The sequence below is a fragment of the Mytilus californianus genome, unplaced genomic scaffold (genome assembly GCF_021869535.1).
Source record: "Mytilus californianus isolate M0D057914Y unplaced genomic scaffold, xbMytCali1.0.p SCAF_3, whole genome shotgun sequence".
In the NCBI taxonomy this organism is placed as follows: Eukaryota; Metazoa; Mollusca; class Bivalvia; order Mytilida; family Mytilidae; genus Mytilus; species Mytilus californianus.
Genome location: NW_026262679.1, coordinates 85,094,265 through 85,111,168, shown reverse-complemented (window position 1 = coordinate 85,111,168; position 16,904 = coordinate 85,094,265). Strand labels below are relative to the sequence as shown.

General features: G+C 31.3%; 1 long non-coding RNA gene across 14 annotated transcripts in view; it reads left to right on the top strand.

Annotated features, from left to right (window-relative positions):
• The window catches only part of LOC127735279 (uncharacterized), a 131,828-nt gene extending 118,652 nt beyond the window's left edge, over positions 1 to 13,176 (top strand). For 13 of the 14 annotated variants that reach the window (XR_007998219.1, XR_007998220.1, XR_007998221.1 and 10 more), the window contains exons 7-12: positions 10,375 to 10,440; positions 10,790 to 10,869; positions 11,096 to 11,175; positions 11,741 to 11,817; positions 12,491 to 12,567; positions 12,869 to 13,176. This is a non-coding gene — a long non-coding RNA (uncharacterized LOC127735279). Of the gene's footprint in view, positions 1 to 9,338; positions 9,413 to 10,374; positions 10,441 to 10,789; positions 10,870 to 11,095; positions 11,176 to 11,740; positions 11,818 to 12,490; positions 12,568 to 12,868 lie in introns of all 14 variants that reach the window. The other variant, XR_007998218.1, reaches the window with a different exon arrangement.
• The last annotated feature ends 3,728 nt before the right edge of the window (positions 13,177 to 16,904 follow it).

Sequence of the window (16,904 nt, the reverse complement as noted above, 5' to 3'; positions counted from 1 at the left end):
TTGTATTTGTTTTTAGACTTGTTGCCCGGTTAAGGAGTTGACATAAAACATTCATCACATTAATTTCTGAATTAATTGCAACAGCAAAAAGTCTCTATTTAAAGCTGAAACTAATTTAAAGTTTTTGTTTTTGTTAGATACAGCCTAAATATGTGACAGTCCTATACCATGAGGAATAGTTCCATTGAAGTTCAAGAGGATGATGTCGCATGTAGGTATTTGGTCATTACAAATGTTCTTTAAGCTATGTTTATATGTGTTAGGTAATAAAAATCAGTTTTTCCTGGAATAGCAGGAAACTTTATTACAAATTGGTCTACAATTTCGTCTTTTATGCCTGTTTAAGGGACGATTATGGTATACTGCAGGAATAATTTTACTATATAGTTAAGTGGGCCTAAAATTGGCCGGCGGCCCAAAAAATATTTGGAAATGTTTTAGTTACCATTTTAGGCAACTTTAATTTTTTCATAGTTTTGTTGTCATAGCGTTTTAAAATCTGGATCAGAATGCTGTCAACGCATACATTTTTAATGCGGTGATCCTGCAAATAGGATGGATAGTCAATAGAAGAATATCACAATTTATTAATTAACAACGATTCAATTATGTCAACGTTTGGTTAACGATTTAAGCAGCGGAAAGGGACCCCTCAGATACAATTATTTTTTGCTATGACGCCTTCTATCGACAGCAAAAAATAAAGTAGACTTTCAAGACGTCATTATTAATTGGACTATTGTTAAAGCAGATCGCCCAGCAGTTGGATAAAAGATGCTTTATGTCAAAATGGGTCTCGTAAAAGCAGACCTCCCCAGAGAGCAAACTTTAGATTTTGATGTAACATCGATGAATTTAATGGGCGCTGATCTCGTAAAAGCAGATCACCCAGCAGAGCCGTTTATATAATATGATGAAAACTTGTTTTATAGTAAAAAGTATTTAATTTTATGTCAGGCTCTATTTCATTATCAACCAATTTGAAACTTTATTACAAATTGGTCTAAAAAAAAATTTTCTTCAAATTTATACTCTAATGAAGTATATTCTTATGAGAATTATAGTAATTATAAATATTCTTGTCCAACATGCAAAAGATTAAATTCTGAATTAATTGCAACAGCAAATAGTCTCTATTTACAGCTGATATTAATTTCTAGTTTTTGTTAAAGATGCTGCACTCCTAGACGGAGAAGATGGTAACTTCATGGTAGATAGCACATGAGGAGGAGTCGCATGTAAGTATTTGGTCATTACAATTGTACTTAAAACTATGTTTATATTTGTTAGGTATTAAAAATCAGTTTTTCCTGAAACAAATTGAAGCTTTATAACAAATTGGTCTAAAATTTCTTTTATTCAAATTTATGCTCTAATGATGTATATTTTAATAAGAATGTATAGTAATTGTATATATACTTCTCTCTAATTTAGTATTTAACATAAATCATGCATCACATTAATTTCTGAATTGATTGCAACAGCAAAAAGTCTTGATTTAAAGCTGAAACTAATTTATAATTTTTGTTTTTTTTACAGATACAGCCTAAATATGCAACACTCCTATATCGTGAAAGATGCTTTCATCGTAGATCACACATTAGGACGAGTCACATGTAGGTATTTGGTCATTACAATTTTTGAGCTCACCTTTCCGAAGGAAATGTGAGCTTTTGCCATCACTTGGCGTCCGTCGTCGTCGTCCGTCCGGTGTAAACTATTTCAAAAATCTTCTCCTCTGAAACTACTGAACCAATTCCAACCAAACTTAAGCTGAATGATCCTTAGGGTATCTAGAATTAAGTTTGTGTTTTATTTTCTGTTTCGTCAAAAAACATGGCCAACATGGTTAAAAATAGAAAATAGGGGTAAAATGCAGTTTTTGGCCTATATCTCAAAAACTAAAGCATTTAGAGGAACTCTGACATGGGGGTAAAAGTGTTCTTGTACGTCGAGAAATATAGCCACTATGGCTAAAATGGAACATAGGGGTAAAATGCATTTTTTTGCTTTTGAAGAAAATATGACGGATGCAAATAACATTTAAATGGCATTTTTAAGCCACTCATTAATATATATTGAAAAGCAAAAATAATCATTGATGAAAGATTTAAGCAAAACATTACAGGTGAGCGATTCCTGCTCTTGAGAGCCTCTTGTTCTTAAAACTATGTTTATGTTTGTTAGGTAATAAAAATCTGTTTTTCCTGAAACAACAGCCTGAAGCTTTATAACTAATTTGTCTAAAATTTCCTCTTTTTTTTCAAATTTATACTCTTAAGTAATATATTTATATAAGAATGTTTTGTATTTGTTTTTAGACTTGTTGCCCGGTTAAGGAGTTGACATAAAACATTCATCACATTAATTTCTGAATTAATTGCAACAGCAAAAAGTCTCTATTTAAAGCTGAAACTAATTTAAAGTTTTTGTTTTTGTTAGATACAGCCTAAATATGTGACAGTCCTATACCATGAGGAATAGTTCCATTGAAGTTCAAGAGGATGATGTCGCATGTAGGTATTTGGTCATTACAAATGTTCTTTAAGCTATGTTTATATGTGTTAGGTAATAAAAATCAGTTTTTCCTGGAATAGCAGGAAACTTTATTACAAATTGGTCTACAATTTCGTCTTTTATGCCTGTTTAAGGGACGATTATGGTATACTGCAGGAATAATTTTACTATATAGTTAAGTGGGCCTAAAATTGGCCGGCGGCCCAAAAAATATATGGAAATGTTTTAGTTACCATTTTAGGCAACTTTAATTTTTTCATAGTTTTGTTGTCATAGCGTTTTAAAATCTGGATCAGAATGCTGTCAACGCATACATTTTTAATGCGGTGATCCTGCAAATAGGATGGATAGTCAATAGAAGAATATCACAATTTATTAATTAACAACGATTCAATTATGTCAACGTTTGGTTAACGATTTAAGCAGCGGAAAGGGACCCCTCAGATACAATTATTTTTTGCTATGACGCCTTCTATCGACAGCAAAAAAAAAAGTAGACTTTCAAGACGTCATTATTAATTGGACTATTGTTAAAGCAGATCGCCCAGCAGTTGGATAAAAGATGCTTTATGTCAAAATGGGTCTCGTAAAAGCAGACCTCCCCAGAGAGCAAACTTTAGATTTTGAAGTAACATTGATGAATTTAATGGGCGCTGATCTCGTAAAAGCAGATCACCCAGCAGAGCCGGTTATATAATATGATGAAAACTTGTTTTATAGTAAAAAGTATTTATTTTTATGTCAGGCTCTATTTCATTATCAACCAATTTGAAACTTTATTACAAATTGGTCTAAAAAAAAATTTTCTTCAAATTTATACTCTAATGAAGTATATTCTTATGAGAATTATAGTAATTATAAATATTCTTGTCCAACATGCAAAAGATTAAATTCTGAATTAATTGCAACAGCAAATAGTCTCTATTTACAGCTGATATTAATTTCTAGTTTTTGTTAAAGATGCTGCACTCCTAGACGGAGAAGATGGTAACTTCATGGTAGATAGCACATGAGGAGGAGTCGCATGTAAGTATTTGGTCATTACAATTGTACTTAAAACTATGTTTATATTTGTTAGGTATTAAAAATCAGTTTTTCCTGAAACAAATTGAAGCTTTATAACAAATTGGTCTAAAATTTCTTTTATTCAAATTTATGCTCTAATGATGTATATTTTAATAAGAATGTATAGTAATTGTATATATACTTCTCTCTAATTTAGTATTTAACATAAATCATGCATCACATTAATTTCTGAATTGATTGCAACAGCAAAAAGTCTTGATTTAAAGCTGAAACTAATTTATAATTTTTGTTTTTTTTACAGATACAGCCTAAATATGCAACACTCCTATATCGTGAAAGATGCTTTCATCGTAGATCACACATTAGGACGAGTCACATGTAGGTATTTGGTCATTACAATTTTTGAGCTCACCTTTCCGAAGGAAATGTGAGCTTTTGCCATCACTTGGCGTCCGTCGTCGTCGTCCGTCCGGTGTAAACTATTTCAAAAATCTTCTCCTCTGAAACTACTGAACCAATTCCAACCAAACTTAAGCTGAATGATCCTTAGGGTATCTAGAATTAAGTTTGTGTTTTATTTTCTGTTTCGTCAAAAAACATGGCCAACATGGTTAAAAATAGAAAATAGGGGTAAAATGCAGTTTTTGGCCTATATCTCAAAAACTAAAGCATTTAGAGGAACTCTGACATGGGGGTAAAAGTGTTCTTGTACGTCGAGAAATATAGCCACTATGGCTAAAATGGAACATAGGGGTAAAATGCATTTTTTTGCTTTTGAAGAAAATATGACGGATGCAAATAACATTTAAATGGCATTTTTAAGCCACTCATTAATATATATTGAAAAGCAAAAATAATCATTGATGAAAGATTTAAGCAAAACATTACAGGTGAGCGATTCCTGCTCTTGAGAGCCTCTTGTTCTTAAAACTATGTTTATGTTTGTTAGGTAATAAAAATCTGTTTTTCCTGAAACAACAGCCTGAAGCTTTATAACTAATTTGTCTAAAATTTCCTCTTTTTTTTCAAATTTATACTCTTAAGTAATATATTTATATAAGAATGTTTTGTATTTGTTTTTAGACTTGTTGCCCGGTTAAGGAGTTGACATAAAACATTCATCACATTAATTTCTGAATTAATTGCAACAGCAAAAAGTCTCTATTTAAAGCTGAAACTAATTTAAAGTTTTTGTTTTTGTTAGATACAGCCTAAATATGTGACAGTCCTATACCATGAGGAATAGTTCCATTGAAGTTCAAGAGGATGATGTCGCATGTAGGTATTTGGTCATTACAAATGTTCTTTAAGCTATGTTTATATGTGTTAGGTAATAAAAATCAGTTTTTCCTGGAATAGCAGGAAACTTTATTACAAATTGGTCTACAATTTCGTCTTTTATGCCTGTTTAAGGGACGATTATGGTATACTGCAGGAATAATTTTACTATATAGTTAAGTGGGCCTAAAATTGGCCGGCGGCCCAAAAAATATATGGAAATGTTTTAGTTACCATTTTAGGCAACTTTAATTTTTTCATAGTTTTGTTGTCATAGCGTTTTAAAATCTGGATCAGAATGCTGTCAACGCATACATTTTTAATGCGGTGATCCTGCAAATAGGATGGATAGTCAATAGAAGAATATCACAATTTATTAATTAACAACGATTCAATTATGTCAACGTTTGGTTAACGATTTAAGCAGCGGAAAGGGACCCCTCAGATACAATTATTTTTTGCTATGACGCCTTCTATCGACAGCAAAAAAAAAAGTAGACTTTCAAGACGTCATTATTAATTGGACTATTGTTAAAGCAGATCGCCCAGCAGTTGGATAAAAGATGCTTTATGTCAAAATGGGTCTCGTAAAAGCAGACCTCCCCAGAGAGCAAACTTTAGATTTTGAAGTAACATTGATGAATTTAATGGGCGCTGATCTCGTAAAAGCAGATCACCCAGCAGAGCCGGTTATATAATATGATGAAAACTTGTTTTATAGTAAAAAGTATTTATTTTTATGTCAGGCTCTATTTCATTATCAACCAATTTGAAACTTTATTACAAATTGGTCTAAAAAAAAATTTTCTTCAAATTTATACTCTAATGAAGTATATTCTTATGAGAATTATAGTAATTATAAATATTCTTGTCCAACATGCAAAAGATTAAATTCTGAATTAATTGCAACAGCAAATAGTCTCTATTTACAGCTGATATTAATTTCTAGTTTTTGTTAAAGATGCTGCACTCCTAGACGGAGAAGATGGTAACTTCATGGTAGATAGCACATGAGGAGGAGTCGCATGTAAGTATTTGGTCATTACAATTGTACTTAAAACTATGTTTATATTTGTTAGGTATTAAAAATCAGTTTTTCCTGAAACAAATTGAAGCTTTATAACAAATTGGTCTAAAATTTCTTTTATTCAAATTTATGCTCTAATGATGTATATTTTAATAAGAATGTATAGTAATTGTATATATACTTCTCTCTAATTTAGTATTTAACATAAATCATGCATCACATTAATTTCTGAATTGATTGCAACAGCAAAAAGTCTTGATTTAAAGCTGAAACTAATTTATAATTTTTGTTTTTTTTACAGATACAGCCTAAATATGCAACACTCCTATATCGTGAAAGATGCTTTCATCGTAGATCACACATTAGGACGAGTCACATGTAGGTATTTGGTCATTACAATTTTTGAGCTCACCTTTCCGAAGGAAATGTGAGCTTTTGCCATCACTTGGCGTCCGTCGTCGTCGTCCGTCCGGTGTAAACTATTTCAAAAATCTTCTCCTCTGAAACTACTGAACCAATTCCAACCAAACTTAAGCTGAATGATCCTTAGGGTATCTAGAATTAAGTTTGTGTTTTATTTTCTGTTTCGTCAAAAAACATGGCCAACATGGTTAAAAATAGAAAATAGGGGTAAAATGCAGTTTTTGGCCTATATCTCAAAAACTAAAGCATTTAGAGGAACTCTGACATGGGGGTAAAAGTGTTCTTGTACGTCGAGAAATATAGCCACTATGGCTAAAATGGAACATAGGGGTAAAATGCATTTTTTTGCTTTTGAAGAAAATATGACGGATGCAAATAACATTTAAATGGCATTTTTAAGCCACTCATTAATATATATTGAAAAGCAAAAATAATCATTGATGAAAGATTTAAGCAAAACATTACAGGTGAGCGATTCCTGCTCTTGAGAGCCTCTTGTTCTTAAAACTATGTTTATGTTTGTTAGGTAATAAAAATCTGTTTTTCCTGAAACAACAGCCTGAAGCTTTATAACTAATTTGTCTAAAATTTCCTCTTTTTTTTCAAATTTATACTCTTAAGTAATATATTTATATAAGAATGTTTTGTATTTGTTTTTAGACTTGTTGCCCGGTTAAGGAGTTGACATAAAACATTCATCACATTAATTTCTGAATTAATTGCAACAGCAAAAAGTCTCTATTTAAAGCTGAAACTAATTTAAAGTTTTTGTTTTTGTTAGATACAGCCTAAATATGTGACAGTCCTATACCATGAGGAATAGTTCCATTGAAGTTCAAGAGGATGATGTCGCATGTAGGTATTTGGTCATTACAAATGTTCTTTAAGCTATGTTTATATGTGTTAGGTAATAAAAATCAGTTTTTCCTGGAATAGCAGGAAACTTTATTACAAATTGGTCTACAATTTCGTCTTTTATGCCTGTTTAAGGGACGATTATGGTATACTGCAGGAATAATTTTACTATATAGTTAAGTGGGCCTAAAATTGGCCGGCGGCCCAAAAAATATATGGAAATGTTTTAGTTACCATTTTAGGCAACTTTAATTTTTTCATAGTTTTGTTGTCATAGCGTTTTAAAATCTGGATCAGAATGCTGTCAACGCATACATTTTTAATGCGGTGATCCTGCAAATAGGATGGATAGTCAATAGAAGAATATCACAATTTATTAATTAACAACGATTCAATTATGTCAACGTTTGGTTAACGATTTAAGCAGCGGAAAGGGACCCCTCAGATACAATTATTTTTTGCTATGACGCCTTCTATCGACAGCAAAAAATAAAGTAGACTTTCAAGACGTCATTATTAATTGGACTATTGTTAAAGCAGATTTTTTATTTCAAAATGGGTCTCGTAAAAGCAGACCTCCCCAGAGAGCAAACTTTAGATTTTGAAGTAACATTGATGAATTTAATGGGCGCTGATCTCGTAAAAGCAGATCACCCAGCAGAGCCGGTTATATAATATGATGAAAACTTGTTTTATAGTAAAAAGTATTTAATTTTATGTCAGGCTCTATTTCATTATCAACCAATTTGAAACTTTATTACAAATTGGTCTAAAAAAAAATTTTCTTCAAATTTATACTCTAATGAAGTATATTCTTATGAGAATTATAGTAATTATAAATATTCTTGTCCAACATGCAAAAGATTAAATTCTGAATTAATTGCAACAGCAAATAGTCTCTATTTACAGCTGATATTAATTTCTAGTTTTTGTTAAAGATGCTGCACTCCTAGACGGAGAAGATGGTAACTTCATGGTAGATAGCACATGAGGAGGAGTCGCATGTAAGTATTTGGTCATTACAATTGTACTTAAAACTATGTTTATATTTGTTAGGTATTAAAAATCAGTTTTTCCTGAAACAAATTGAAGCTTTATAACAAATTGGTCTAAAATTTCTTTTATTCAAATTTATGCTCTAATGATGTATATTTTAATAAGAATGTATAGTAATTGTATATATACTTCTCTCTAATTTAGTATTTAACATAAATCATGCATCACATTAATTTCTGAATTGATTGGAACAGCAAAAAGTCTTGATTTAAAGCTGAAACTAATTTATAATTTTTGTTTTTTTTACAGATACAGCCTAAATATGCAACACTCCTATATCGTGAAAGATGCTTTCATCGTAGATCACACATTAGGACGAGTCACATGTAGGTATTTGGTCATTACAATTTTTGAGCTCACCTTTCCGAAGGAAATGTGAGCTTTTGCCATCACTTGGCGTCCGTCGTCGTCGTCCGTCCGGTGTAAACTATTTCAAAAATCTTCTCCTCTGAAACTACTGAACCAATTCCAACCAAACTTAAGCTGAATGATCCTTAGGGTATCTAGAATTAAGTTTGTGTTTTATTTTCTGTTTCGTCAAAAAACATGGCCAACATGGTTAAAAATAGAAAATAGGGGTAAAATGCAGTTTTTGGCTTATATCTCAAAAACTAAAGCATTTAGAGGAACTCTGACATGGGGGTAAAAGTGTTCTTGTACGTCGAGAAATATAGCCACTATGGCTAAAATGGAACATAGGGGTAAAATGCATTTTTTTGCTTTTGAAGAAAATATGACAGATGCAAATAACATTTAAATGGCATTTTTAAGCCACTCATTAATATATATTGAAAAGCAAAAATAATCATTGATGAAAGATTTAAGCAAAACATTACAGGTGAGCGATTCCTGCTCTTGAGAGCCTCTTGTTCTTAAAACTATGTTTATGTTTGTTAGGTAATAAAAATCTGTTTTTCCTGAAACAACAGCCTGAAGCTTTATAACTAATTTGTCTAAAATTTCCTCTTTTTTTTTCAAATTTATACTCTTAAGTAATATATTTATATAAGAATGTTTTGTATTTGTTTTTAGACTTGTTGTTGCCCGGTTAAGGAGTTGACATAAAACATTCATCACATTAATTTCTGAATTAATTGCAACAGCAAAAAGTCTCTATTTAAAGCTGAAACTAATTTAAAGTTTTTGTTTTTGTTAGATACAGCCTAAATATGTGACAGTCCTATACCATGAAGAATAGTTCCATTGAAGTTCAAGAGGATGATGTCGCATGTAGGTATTTGGTCATTACAAATGTTCTTTAAGCTATGTTTATATGTGTTAGGTAATAAAAATCAGTTTTTCCTGGAATAGCAGGAAACTTTATTACAAATTGGTCTACAATTTCGTCTTTTATGCCTGTTTAAGGAGCGATTATGGTATACTGCAGGAATAATTTTACTATATAGTTAAGTGGGCCTAAAATTGGCTGGCGGCCCAAAAAATATATGGAAATGTTTTAGTTACCATTTTAGGCAACTTTAATTTTTTCATAGTTTTGTTGTCATAGCGTTTTAAAATCTGGATCAGAATGCTGTCAACGCATACATTTTTTAATGCGGTGATCCTGCAAATAGGATGGATAGTCAATAGAAGAATATCACAATTTATTAATTAACAACGATTCAATAATGTCAACGTTTGGTTAACGATTTAAGCAGCGGAAAGGGACCCCTCAGATACAATTATTTTTTGCTATGACGCCTTCTATCGACAGCAAAGAATAAAGTAGACTTTCAAGACGTCATTATTAATTGGACTATTGTTAAAGCAGAATGCCCAGCAGTTGGATAAAAGATGCTTTATGTCAAAATGGGTCTCGTAAAAGCAGTCCTCCCCAGAGAGCAAACTTTAGATTTTGATGTAACATTGATGAATTTAATGGGCGCTGATCTCGTAAAAGCAGATCACCCAGCAGAGCCGGTTATATAATATGATGAAAACTTGTTTTATAGTAAAAAGTATTTAATTTTATGTCAGGTTCTATTTCATTATCAACCAATTTGAAACTTTATTACAAATTGGTCTAAAAAAAAATTTTCTTCAAATTTATACTCTAATGAAGTATATTCTTATGAGAATTATAGTAATTATAAATATTCTTGTCCAACATGCAAAAGATTAAATTCTGAATTAATTGCAACAGCAAATAGTCTCTATTTACAGCTGATATTAATTTCTAGTTTTTGTTAAAGATGCTGCACTCCTAGACAGAGAAGATGGTAACTTCATGGTAGATAGTACATGAGGAGGAGTCGCATGTAAGTATTTGGTCATTACAATTGTACTTAAAACTATGTTTATATTTGTGAGACAATTAAAAATTGGTTTAAAATTATTTTTATTCAAATTTAGACTCTAAATGAGGTATATTTTAATAAGAATGTATAGTTATTGTTAATTAATCGTAAATTAATTGTCCCTAATTTAAGATTTGACATAAAACAAAACATGCATCACATTAATTTCTGAATTAATTATACCATCGTTTTGAAACGGGGGTATACTGTTTTACCTCTGTCTGTCAGTGCATCCATCCGTCAGTCCGTCCATGCATCCATCAGCTTTTTAAAGCTGATACTAATTTAAAAATTTTCTTTTGTTTAACAGATACAACTCAGATATGTTCCACTCCCACACAATGAAGATGGTTTCATGGTAGATAGATAGCACATTGGGATTAGTAGCATGTAGGTATTTGGTCATTACAATTGTACTTTTAACTGTTTATATGTGTTGGGTAATAAAAAATCAGTTTTCCCTAACTAATGAGGTATATTTTAACAAGAATGTGTAGTAATTGTAAATATACTTGTGTCCAATTTAGGATTTGATATTTATTTTATAATTGATTGCAACAGCCAATAGTCTCTATTTAAAGCTGATAGTAATTTATGATTTTTGTTTTTATTACAGATACAGCCTAAATATGTTACACTCCTAGACAATGCAGATGGTTTCATGGTAGATCGATCGCATATGAGGATCAGTAGCATGTAGGTATTTGGTATTACTTTATGTTTATATGTGTCCGGTAACAAAAATCAGTTTTTCCTGGAACAACAGCTTAAATTGATTTTATTACAAATTGTTCTAAAATTTCTTTTATTCAAATTTATACTCTTATAAAGTATATTTTAATGAAAATTAATAGAAATCGCTTACATACCTCTCTCCAAATTAGGATTTGACATAAAAATAACAGTTTCATGGTATATACATATATATATATATATAGCACACGAAGATAAAGTAGCATGTAGGTATTTTCTCATTATAATTGTACTTTTAACTCTTTTTATATGTGTTAGGTAACAAAAATCAGTTTTTCCCTGGAACAACTTGAAATTTTATTACAAATTGGTCTAAAATTTCTTTGAATCAAATATTTACTGTAATGAGGTATATTTTGATAAGAAAGTATAGTAATAGTAATTATACTAGTCTCCAATTTAGGATTTGACATAAAACATGCATCACATTAATTTCTGAATTGATTGCAACAGCAAATATTCTCTATTTAAAGCTGATACTAATTTACGATTTTTGTTTTTGTTACAGATACAGCCTAAATATGTTAACACTCCTCGACAATGAAGATGGTTTCATTGTAGATAGCACATTAGGATGTGTCACATGTAGGTATTTATTCATTACAATTGTTCTTTAAACTATGTTTATATTTGTAAGGTATTAAAAATCAGTTTTCACTGAAACAACAGATTGAAGTTTAGTCTTTAGAACAAAATGGTCTACAATTTCTTTTATTCAAATTTATTCTTGAATGAAGTATATTTTAATAAGTATGCAGCGTAATTGTAATTATTACACTTCATGTCAAAATGCCAGATTTTGATTGGTTAATACGAGGGAGACAATTTACTCTATCCTATGGCAAATACTCTATTACCCTTCACGGAGACGCTTGATCAAGTGTGCGCTTTATTAAATACAGAATGGTTATGTACAAGACGTCATAGTTTATTACTTTGAATTTGAAATTTAATAGACAGTAATAACAGAACATTCAGTATAATAAATTAAATAACGCATATCTGAGAGGGTGATAGAGCAGATTGTTATCCCTCGAAAAGACATTGTCAACCTTAGCTTCGCCTCAGTTGGCAATGTTTTATCGGGGTAACAATCTGCTCTATCACCCTCTCAGCTATGTGTTATTTATATAATATACCTCTCCAACTTAGGATTTGACATAAAACATACATCACATTAATTTCTGAATTGATTGCAGCAGCATAAAGTCTTGATTTTGAAGCTGAAACTAATTTATAATTTTTGTTTTTGTTGCAGATACAGCCTAAATATGTAACGCTCCTATACCATGAAAGATGCTTCCATTGTAGAAAGCACATTAGGATGAATCACATGTAGGTATTTCGTCATTACAATTGTTCTTAAAACTATGTTTGTATTTGTTAGGTATTAAAAATCGGTTTTTCCTGGAAGAACAGCTTGAAATTTATTTACAAATTGGTCCTACATTTCTTTTATTGAAATATTCACTGTAATGAGGTATATTTAAATAAGAATGCATAGTGATTGTAAAAACACTTGTCTCCAATTTAGGATTTGACATAAAACATGCATCACATTATTTCTGAATTGATTGCAACAGCAAAAAGTAGATTGAAAGCTGAAATTAATGAATAATTTTTGTTTTTGTTACAGATACAGCCTACATATGTAACACTCCTATACCATGAAAGATGCTTCCATTGTAGATAGCACATTAGGATGAGTTCCTGTATAGATTGACCGTGTTAACTCGTTTTAGTTAGTTGTTCCTTGACGGCTGGGTCGTCTATGACAGAGATTTTGCCATTATATGGTATTGCACATTAAATACAATGAAATGCTCATCAATTTTAAATGTTACAATTTTCTTTCTGTATTATACTATATATGCTTATCCTTGTATGCATGATTATTATTTTGATAAAGATAAAATCCGATGTCTATGTTTTCGGCAATATGAATATATTGTTTGTTTTGTCTAAGCCTATATATTTATTGGAAAGATTCGTAAATGAAATTTATTTGACAAAACCAAAGATTGGATTTGTATGTACTATACAAATCCTTGACAATTATACCCCTTCAATGGTGATGCACATGTCCACCCATCCTTTTGTCCTGTCTCAAGTTTGCTTTCCACTGATGAATCACAATTTGCCTAATGTCATCTGAGACTACTATAACACTGTGTTATAGTAGTCTCAGATGTCATGGACAACAATAAAATGCAGGTCAAGTTTGATTTTGAAATTTTATCTTTGAATAAGGCATACCTGAGTTACCTTTAGAGATGTAATACCACAAAATAATGGCAAAATCAAAAGCTCAAACACACCAAACGAATGGATAACAACTGTCATATTCCTGACTTGGTACAGGCATTTTCTTATGTAGAAAATGGCGGATTAAACGGGTTTTATAGCTAGCTAAACCTCTCACTTGTATGACAGTCGCATAAAATTCTATTATATTGACAACGATGTGTGGCCAAAACAAATAGACATAATAGGTAAAAATGTCAAAAATAGGGGTACAGCACTGAGCAGTCAACATTGTGTCATAATCTTAATTACTATAAAACAAAAACAAAAATATGTAACAAAGAAACGCAAAAAGGCATATAGACGAAGCACATCAGCAAGAATACAAACCAGAGACATATGTCTCTGTACAAACACTAGTAACCCGACCTTAGCTTGATCGCCCAAAAAGGTATTAACGCTATCAAGGATTTTTGTATAGTAATACCAGAGACATATAACACAATTATTATACAAATCCTTGACGTTATTTAAAAAAGATTAATGAAGATTTGATAAGGATTGACAAAAATTAAAAATTGTTATTAATCCATTTCAATCCATATCAAATTATTTTAATGCCAGTCAAATAAATTCCCTTGTGGTCATTCAAGTTAGTTTCAGATGTGGTTAAGCTGTGTCGAACTAATTGGCCACGCCCCCGTTAAACCATTTCAAAATGGCTTTAACTCGTTTTAAACAGTGTTTGTACAGGTAAATCACTCAAGCAATACAAACCCGATGTATCTATCGTTTATTTGTATCAAACTTTATCGATTTTAGATATCATACTAATTAAAGTAACATGCTTCAAAATTAAAATAAATGAATGAACAGTACATATAAGCAGAGACATATGTCTCTGATATAAGTAAATTAAAAAAACTTTAAAATATCGATGCTCGATTAAAAAAATGCAAAAATTGTGAATCTGTTAAAAATAAAACATTAAAAACATAATTTTAATTTGCCTAAATGCAGTAGCTCTTTATCTCACAAATTCGTTTCATAGATTGCTAACTGATATGAGAACTCGTGGCATATAAGTAACGTGTGGTTTCTTGCAAATACTTGCGAAAAATAAAAAACGGGAAGGAGAATTAGAAGGTCGTAATTGCGCTCATTGGCGCGAGCCTAGAAGTGAAAGATACTTTAAAAAATCATTAGAAAATAAATAGATTGAAATAAAATTGTGAGGTGAAATGATCACTTTAATTTCTGTCAAAATTTGTCCTTATTATATGCGTAGAATTAATGTATTCCTGAATACTAAAAGTATTTTCTTTTTTTCTGTTTTCCTATATTGTAATCGTTATTTTACAGACACGCACGTAAAAGGAACAAACATTATTCATTGTGTACATAATTTAAATCGATGCATCTTATATTTTCGGTAAAAAAAAACATTTACAATTATACCGACATTTAAAATAGCTTGTAGTTAAAACAATTTGTTGTTAAATAATAAGATTGATATAGATAATATTGACATTTGTTGAATTCATTTAATAAACAGTTCAGTCTTGCTAAAAATTGTAAATAAAGTAACAGCTCAATGAACTTTTCAAACTGTGTAAAATTGTAATACCGGTCACTGGTGCAAAACGTGCGTTAATTGTGGAAAAGCAGCAAATGTCAAGCGAAAATTGAATCGTAGTTACGAAGGGGTTATCGTGTTGTCCACACGTTAAAGAATTCTTGCAATAAATGAACATGAATTCTGTGAAAATATGAGTAAAATTTCAGTCTGCGATAATGATGGGTGGGTTTAACGACCTTGACTGGCTATTAAGCCCTCGCACGGTCGGCCCTGGCTTACGCCATTTGATGCATTTAAAAAAAAACTTCTGTTTACGTTTGCGGCATTTAATATAATTATACAGACCAAGAACAGAAGCATTGTAAAACAAGAATAGAAATGAAACATTTCCGCAATGTTGCTGTCATATAATTTGATTAACTATATTTTAGCAGTAATTATTGAATAAAAATTAATTGGCTGTTCCAAGGATTTGGCTGTTTTGAATAAAATATTTCATCTAGGTGCTCTCGTTGAAGTCCGCGTTACATATTCAAATGAATTTCATTGGTTTCATAAGTTTGCAAACTTTCAATCCAGGTGTTCTCATTGAAGTCCGCGTTCATTCAATAGGATACCAGAGGATACACAATATTGTGCCCCGACCGTGCAAGGGCTGTATAGCCAGTCAAGGTCGTTAAAAACTTCCATACATATACAATATTGTAAATTATTTAATCCGTTTTTCTCTAGGATGTCCGCGTTAACAAAAATAATTTAGAAAAATAACACACTTATGATTCTTCCCATACAACAAAACTGTCTTTTTCGCAAAGCATAATTACTTTTTACTGATGATCCGAATACTACTTTATTAGAATAAAATTCAAGCATACAAAAGCCTGTTGTATTTGTAACAAATATATGGTCGATTTTCAATGTATGCATGAATTTTTTTTATTAGTTGTTAGTGGCTTTGAACTAGCTATCAGTAACTGCGAGTACTCTCAGATCTGTAAAGTATTTTTTTGTTGTTTGGATGTACAAGTACCCGGCCACGTCCACTTGTATTTGTAGTATTTGTATTTTTATCCATCTGATGAGTAAAGCCTCTATCAACTGATTTTTATAGTTCGTTCTTATGTTGTACTGTTACACCACTGTCCCAGGTTAGGGGGAGGTTTGGGATCCCGCTAACATGTTTAACCCCGCCACATTCTGTATGTATGTGCCTGTCCCAAGTCAGGAGCCTGTAATTCAGTGGTTGTCGTTTGTTTATGTGTTACATATTTGTTTCTTGTTCATTTTTTGTACATAAATTAGGCCGTTAGTTTTCTCGTTTGAATTGTTTTACATTGTCAGTTCGGGGCCTTTTATAGCTGACTGTGCGGTATGGGCTTTGCTCATTGTTGAAGGCCGTACGGTAACCTATAGTGGTTAATTTCTGTGTCATTTGGTCTCTTGTGGAGAGTTGTCTCGTTGGCAATCATACCACATCTTCTTTTTATATTATATTACAATAAAGAGTTATTTACTTATGCTGAATAGCTATAATATAAGACATAGCTGGAAACAGTATCATAAAGAAAAAAAATAAGTAGCTTGAAATAACTGCGAGTACTCAAACCCTACCACGACCGGTCTGTGCTATGATACACATGATACATGCAGTACAAATGCTAGTTTCAGTAATATTTGATAACTAAATAGGCAATCACAATACATGTCATACATGTATCTTTTTTTCAAAACAAATATGCAACGAAAATACTCACAATTTTTAAAACAATACAGATAATCACAATTCACCAAGGACGTATGCGCCGCGGTGTACTTCTATTAATGCCACTATGCGCACTTCTTATGACAT